Below are 8,531 nucleotides of genomic sequence, written 5' to 3' on the forward strand. Positions count from 1 at the left end.
GGCTTGAATAGCAAGTTTGTTTTGTAAGGAAGAGCTGCCAGAAGAGAGGGTGGACTGAAGGGGAAGAATAACAGCATGGATAGGAATAGATACAGGGAGTCTTGGAGATAGAAGGTGCTTATGCTCACATTCAGGAGACAAGGGCAAGAAAGGAGAGCATATCATCTCTTCTTTTTAAACTTAAAAGCAGCACAAGAGATTTTGGTCAGAAAAAGAAATTAAGGCAGAGGAGGAAGGTTTGGACTGACTCAAGGTGGCAGGAAGCCAGTTGTGCCTGAATTCCATGCCAGCAAGCAAGCTAGGGAAGTAAAACTATTTAGTCAGCAAGGTGGCAAAACTGGAGAAGTTCAGCACAATCAGCATGGCAATAGGGTTGGAGACCCTTCAAGTAACAGGAGCAGAGGAATCCAAGGCTGCAGTGAACCAGGACCAGGAATCAACCAGCTCCACATTGCAGTGGGATGAGAAGGCAGAAGATCAGCTGTAGCAATCAAAAGGACAGACAGCAAGGAAGCAAGATGCAATGTCAAGGCTGAGAGCAGCAGAAGCACCAAGCAATGGGATGTGAAGCCAACTGGCAGCAGCAAAAAAAAAGCCCGTTGCAACAGCAAGTGGAAAAAGCAATGGGGTTGTTTTCCAGTGGGAAGATGTTTTCTTGCCAGCACCAAGAAAGCACCAACTGGCAAACAGCTCCAAAATAAAAGCATTTGCTGGAAACACCTACAGCTTGATCCTGAAACTTCCCCATGTCATGAATAGCTAAGCAACAAAAGTGCACCCTCAGTGCACTGCTCAGAGTGCCACCTCTAAGGGGTCAGCACCAGGCAGGAGCCACGTTGAACTGAAACACCCCGGGCCAGCGTGTGCAGAGTCGTTCCCAAGGCAGCCCTCCAGTCTGTGAGCTCCAGCTAAGCCATCTCCCCCGTTCCCCGGCTGCAGCCCTCCTACACGCACAAAGCATTGCAGTTCTGGCATCTGCACACAGACATGAGCCACATTTGCCACATGGAGGAAAGCTCTCATCTCCCTGCCCAGCACCCAGGCTTGCCACTGCCACCCGCTATTCCTCCCCTTCCTGCAGCACCCATTCTCGCCCTTGCGTTTTTTTTTTTCATTCCTCCTTCCCCTGCTTTCAGTTTCTTCTCACGTCTGCTCATCCCTGCGCCAGTATGAGCCCCTCTCCCCAGACACAGCAAAGCACTTGCTCTCTCGCAGCCGCCCCACGCTTCCTCCACTGGCGTGATCTAGGAGAGGAAACATCACCTCAGCTGTAAGTGCTCATCCCCTTGGCCGTGACCATGAAATGCCATCGTTAAGCATCAGCAGCATCCCGAGGCCACACGTGGTTGTGTATGAACCTCTGCCCTCTCCTGGCTGGAACATGAAATGTCAAGCTCGGGGTTTCCCCCTCCCCATGCCCTGCACACAAGCATGAGCACTCCTCCAAAGTTAATATTTACCCTCCAGGCTTATTTTAACAGTCCTTGCAAAATTACAGGTCTGCACAGTATACACATTTTATAGCTCTAAGCGAATTAGCATTGCTCAAATGCCTTTCCAATAGATCACATACACACTGTGATAAAAGCCCTACACAAATTGTGACACTCAGCTGTGCGTGGAGCCACTCCAAGTGTGCCCGTTATCCTCTATAGCCTGTATCTTGCAGCATCATCCCAAATCCTAGGGCACCACTAATCATCCTTGATTAAGACTCTGCTTGACTACCGCGGTCAGGTTCATAGAGTACAGGGAAAAAGTTGCCTTTTCATATTTCCTTTAGCATGCACACATTCAGGTGGGTCTCAGTTAATTTGAGGTTTGGGGAAGCTGGATACATTGGGTACCATTTTTTCTGTAGGACCTGGTACTGGCAGGTTAAATTGCTGCCTTTTGGACCAAATTCAATAACATGGACACAGCCCCCCTTTAGGCACTTATACAAACACATGCCCAACCCACCCTGGGGAAGCTTTTACCAGAGATGGGATCAGGACATGGATCACTTCACCCAGCTCGCCCACAGCAGTAGGCAAGGAGTCCTACCTCTGAGAGGCAGGTTAACACCTTCCATTTTTCTTTCTGGACTGGGTCACTCTTTGCCATCCCAATTTGTTTAAATTGGCATCATGTATCAGTCCCCACACACACACTTTGTGAGAACTCAGAGAAAGCAAATGCAGGAATCCATATCACTCCAACTCATGCAATAACTGACTTCTCACCTACAAACAGCAGGTAGCAACAAGAGAGTCCAGTTGCAATGCCAGTGGCAACACAGCGCTAACTCAAATGTATATTTATTTAAATGCATTACAGATATTGCCATAAACAAGGAGTTCCAAGTGCTACAGATGCACAAGGGGGCAATCGCCCATTATTTCTGCCTGATCCTGGCCTTGCAATCCCCATCCTGATTAAATTACTGAGGGTAGGATTAGCAGCAAGATAATCAGATGCAGTGACTAATCTGGATAACCCAGCATTACCAGGCCCCCACAACACAGGATTTCACTGACCACCCAGCCAGGGCATTCCAGAGCATCACATCTCATTTCCACCACTTAAAGGATTCAGACATCCAAGCGACTTGCGCAGAGGGGGGAGGCTAAGGAACATATTTGCAATTTCAGTCAAGGGCAATAGTTTGCTGAACTGCTGTGGTTCTGAGAGCCCCCGGATCCAGCACAACCAGGATTTCAGAGCAACCAGTCATTCAAGCAACTCATTGCATATTTAGAGGCTCCAGAATCTACACTTTTTTTTTAAAATAAAGCCTCAAGATCAACCCATCTGTCAGGAGCAGGTAGGTGCAGCTTCACCTGTCTCGAAGCAACGGTATTGACCAAATAGCTCATTTTGGTCTGGATACATCTCTTGACCCTCCTCCAAGCTTTCCATTTCCTTGGCCTTAGTCTCACCAAACAGCCTGTGTGCTTTTAGGCAGCCATGAGACCTACCAAGGAGATCCTGAGGAGACCCTTGATAGGGATAAGGTCTGGAAGTAAGGATTATCTTGCACTTGTAGGACTTCAATATCTCAACAAAAGAATTGTCAACATTTCTCACCTATCATTTGCATGTAATTGCTCACCCCTATTCTTGCTTCCCCTCAGCTGAGACTTTCCTCATGTTTTTACAGGTTTGTCATTCTGGAACAGAAGGTAGGAGCTCAGTGATGCTCTGAAAAGAAGGTCCACCTTTGGGCATCTGAACTTTGGCTGGCTGCTGCACTGCACAGCGAGCATGGTTTTGTTCAGCAATGAAGTGGCCTGGATAGGGCACAAAGACAGAAAACGCACCTGATCTTTCACCAAGTCCTCCATTGTTCCCAGACAGCGTGAGAGTGTATTTTAAAATCTCTTCTGCAGACCTGCACAGCCTGAACTCCTGTTCCACTCAAAAAAAAAATGAATCACTTAGAGTCTTTCATCACCTTATCAAAGTCCCTAGTGGCCCCTGCCTGCCCTCCCATGAAGAGTTTGATCTCCTTTTAGGAAGAGGATAAAGCTGTCCTTGAGCAAAGCTGCTTTTCAGTGAAGTATTGTGCTGTTTTTGAGAACATCAGACACCTCCAGGTGTCCCTCAAACATGTATCTATCAATAGTTGCAGCTCAGATTTTTTCCAAGCAACTCACAGAAAATAGACTGTAGGCATCTGCCGTCTGTTTGAAGGGCACATTAGAAGCACAACTCAGAGGTGTCTAGATTACATTTCTGATGCTGGATAACTATGTGGCTCCAGCTTATCTCCAATTACAAGGGCAAACCGGGAGAAGAGGACTGGGAAGGTAGAAGTTGAGCTGAGAAGAGATGAAAATGTTGCTGGCTGCCATCAGTTCATACTCACTGCCAAAAGCGAAGTCATGCAATACTATCTTTCTGCATTGTTCAAAATCTCAAAGGTAAGAGGGTGTTATCATTTGAAGAATATAAATGGCTGCATGAAAAAAATATCTTATTTCCCACCAGAGATGTCCTGTTACCCAAGACAACCAAATCCTTCAGCAATTATGAAAACCTACAAGATCTAGAGCATTACGGCTGTTTTAGCTCATCTCCATATGGAAATCAACAGCCCTCATTCACTAAGCATCAGGGATGGGAAACAGGAACAGCAGCTGGCTGGAGCCAGACACTGAAGTGAGCCATTCACATTGACAGTCAGACTGTTCATCATGCATTTATACACATCACTTAAAAGCAGATAAACGCTCTTGCCATTAGACTTTCAGATTCATCCAGAAGTTGGAATCCAGAAAAGAGAAACTCCCATTCTCCCACCTGTAGGTAAAAGAATTACCCATAAGGAAGATTAAAAATTCACCAAAAAATTGTCCAGGGGCAGCTGCTAGAGCCTCACAGGAGGGAGGGTACAGGAGAAAGAAGATGGTGGCTTTTCTTTTCATGCTCTATCATTAAAACTATGAAGGTTGAGAACTCCAACTTCTGCCCTTTTCCACTGGCATGCTAATCAGGCTATGCAGAGACCAATGAAAATGCAATTACCACCTGTGGCTTAAAGACCTACCTGAAATTCTTACTTCAGGACCAACAGAAGCAGCCTCTCCAGCACTTTGTGGACTTACTTCTCTGGGGTTTTGCTTGTATTTTTAACAAGTCACATACCATAGGGAAGCTCTCCGTTGCGTCTAACACCCTCAAGACAGCTCACATAAAGGCTCCACTAAAAAAAATATCAGGCAGCAACTACTCTTATCGCCATGTCTAGGGTCAACGGAGATGGATAGTATAATCATATCCCTTAGCTATGCTCATAAACAAGCTGAGCTGTAACAACATAACAGTGGGATAGAAAGTGAGGTCTAAACAATACTCCTTCTCAAGAGCAGGACCCTGCTTTTCCAGGCTATATTTTTTGCTTTAGAAAAGTAGAGAAATGAGGTGGTGTAGCATGGTGAGGAATTACAACCTTTAAAACACAGTAAGCCAGAATCAGACTGCACTAGGTAGGCACTCACTGGTCACGGGACGCTGGGGAGCATATTGTTGCAAGTTTCTGCTTTTGACAAGCTGGGAGCTTTGTGAAGGCAATATGGACTTTGAGAACACAGCCTGGGATGCTCACGCATTAGCATTGAAAAAGTACACCTGTGCTCTCCTGAATCCCATACTGTTTGGGTCAGTGAAGTCACTGCTGCAATCATTTCGGGCAGGGATAATCTGAAGTAACAGGCAGACAGCACACTCCTCAGGTAAGGATCTAACCAACCTACTGGATTTGCTTGATCAAGAGAGCTCAGCTGTCTTCCCAGCTGGGGCAACCTTCTGGCTTCACAGCAGGCATCCCTGCAAGGCTAGCGGTGCTGCAGCCCAATGCACCCAGCAGAAACAGGGCTCCTCACACGTACCTGCACCCAAACCGCATCCAGGTGAGCGCCCCGTAAGACAGATACAAAGCACCAGGACCTTCCCTCCATGACACCTCACAAGGGTTTACAACCACTGGTGTGGTTGTAAATACCTGCTGGTGTCCAGCTTACTAATGATAGTAGTAAACAAAGCTGACTGGGCGCCCCCAGATATGCCCTTTCGTTACTGTCTGACCACAGATTTCCCCACAGATGGATGTGCGCGGGTGCTGCTGGCTCAGACAGTGGTATCGCACAAGGAACCAGCAACTTCAGACAACTCAAGCCCAGCAGCATTTCCTGGGCTCCTTGCCTTTAAGATCAAGCAGACCTCTCCCGCTCAGCTCTTCCCAAACCGAACTTCCCCAGACAGCACATTTGCAAGGCAGTCACACCAACAGCTTCTCCATGTTTTGTTACTTTGATCCTTTCCTGGGGAAAGAGCAGGCAGCAGGACACTTGCTGCTTCAAATGCCTGTAACGCTGCCTCGGGCTCTCTAAGCACCCCAGCTCCTGGCACACACAAGCAAACCTTGGCTTTTCATCTTGCTCGGGTCACAAGTTTGCTTACAGCTCTGCTGTTATCTCCAGATAGGAAGCAACGGAAAGGCGAGTGAAATGAGGGATCACCTCTTCCACCATTTCACAGCTCAGGGGCTACCCCTACTCGACCACAGGGTCTGCCGAAAGCTCCTCAGGGAGCCAGACCCGGGACGCACAGCTGCTTCCTACCCCATACACAGATTCATACTAGCCCCACATCAAGGCTCACTTACTTCTCAGTCCATTGCTGACTTTCCTGTGACTGCAGTCCCCATCCAGTCATCCCTCAAAGCACAGAGACCCCTCAGCATGACCTTCCTGGTGCCCCCCCTTTCCTCCTTTATAACCAAACTCTGCCAAATGGCTGCTAACGTGCCTCCCCCTCACCTGGGCTGCTGCGGTACCCAGCCCTGCTGAGCAGCCAATTAGCTGTGCTGAGCAGTCAATTAGCTGTGCTGGGGCCAGCTGGTGAGTACAAACCCTCCCAGAAACAGATACGGCCAGGTGTGCCACAAAGGTCAGGGTTACTGTGTTGGAAGAAATAAGAAAATTAAGTTCTTTTTCACCTTCTCCTATTCCACTTTTCTGTGTATGACGGAGGGGGACGGAGGTCAGTGCTGCTATGAAGTTCAGCCCTCACTGCAATTACTTCAGCTCGCAGATGGAGTAAGAAAGTGATCCCAGACCCTCAGGGCCTGCCTGTCATAACGGTGGTCTCCCTCCATGTATCAGCTGTGTGTTCAGAGCAAATGAATTGGCTGTTAACAGGAGCAAATTCCAGGTCCAGGCACTGGCAGCCCTGAGCACAGGCAGCTCCTGTTAACCTGGTGCGAGCAGCGGGCGCTCAGCTGCTCGGGCAACGGGTCCAGCTTCGGGACCAGCGGCTGGTCCAGGAATGACAGTGTTGGAGAGGGCATGGGGGTGCCCAGGAGCCACGCAGGAGGACGGGACACCCAGTTCTGCTCAAGAGCTGAGTCGGGGACACGTATGCCCTCTTTGGTCTGCATCAGGATAGGAAGCAGATGAGGAGGGCAGAACTCTGCTCCCTGTGTCCTGACGTGCCCAGGAGAGCCCACCTGCCCTTCGGTGTGTGGGCAACCCACGCTTGTCCCAAAAGGAGAGGTGTTCTTTTCTTAATTTTGGCTGGTGCTACCCTCTGCATTTTCAGCAACTGGCTTTTTTCTTAAGATACGCAAACCACAACAAAAAAACAAAAAAAAACCATCAGGAAATATTGGGAATCATTTGGCAAATAGAGCAGTCAATCTTATTGCGTTGCTCATTTGGGCAGGCGTGCTCTCTGGTGAGCGCTAAGGTTTGCATAAGGAGCGTTAGGGCTGCGCTGAGCAGTTCCAGCCGCTGCATTTCCCACCATCGATTGCTGCCGTTCAAGCCCAGCTCTAATGCATGTCAGCAGACACAAGGTAGGAGGCAGCTATGGCCCCACTGGGAGCAATGATGTATTATGACTCTCTTCAAACGAACCTGGAGAAATACTATATATATATATATATATATTTAACAGAAATTCCTGGCTCCCACTGACTGCAAAGGAATTTCAGCTGTTGCAGAAGTGCAAATCAACATAATCTCTCTGTGACTAGACTGAAAATCAGGTACTAAAAGTGAGTTTTGCATACAAGAGATTATTTTACAAACACATTCATGACTTTGTGTTGCTATTCTACCCCCCCAGCCTCTCCCTTCATCTTTTGAATTTGGGCTGGAAAACGTGGACATTTGCTGAAGTGCTGTGTGTAAAACTGAGAACAGCAGATATCTTCCCGATCATTCACCCTGACCCTCAAAATAATGTTTTATCTTGCCAGAGGCGTGAAGGGACAAGGCCACAGGCAGACAACCCCAGAAGGTTATTTCCAGTAAGAACTGGGAGGCTGCAATACTGCCGTGAGACATCATCTGGCTTTCTAAGCCGAGTGGATATTTCCAAACTGCTGAACGCTGTGTGGTTGAGAGATACCTGAGCTGGCTCTAAAAGAGCTCTTCCCAGAAATAGGAGCTGCATGTGGTCTAATTTGCGCCATTGAAGGAAGGAGCAAATTGGCCTGTGTGCGGAGCTGCCTGGCCGGCGAGTGCTGGGCTGGTCCTGCGCGGGGCTGTGCTGTGCCATGCACCAGCTCTGCTTGCTGGATGTCACCATTGAACACCTGGGTCTTATTTTCAAGCCAAGCACAGGGAAGGGGAGGCAAGATGCACCCCGTCTCCTCCTACCCTGCTGATGGCCATCGGCTGCATTACAGCTGGTCAGAGCTCTTTGGGTTCGCAGCTGATGCACTTGCTGTGGGAAGTGCTCGGTGAGAAAGTTGTAACTACTGGAAGAGAAATGACATTTGGACCTGAAGGACCTTTTTACAGTCAGGTCAGAGGAGTACATGTGGTTACAAGTGGACCCAGCCATATGATGATGGCATCATCATGCCACTTAACAAGCATCTGAAGGACCAGGTCTGCACCAGCAAGCACCTGTGATGCATGAGGGGCATGACCCAGATGTCTAAGTACCTTGCAGGTCCCTCAGACCTCAGATCTGGTTGCACAAATAGTCAAATTAACTCAGTTCTTTGTGATAAATAAATCCCCCCCCCAACCACAAAC

This window comes from Charadrius vociferus, unplaced genomic scaffold (assembly GCF_000708025.1).
Source record: "Charadrius vociferus isolate BGI_N301 unplaced genomic scaffold, ASM70802v2 scaffold214, whole genome shotgun sequence".
Taxonomy (NCBI): Eukaryota; Metazoa; Chordata; class Aves; order Charadriiformes; family Charadriidae; genus Charadrius; species Charadrius vociferus.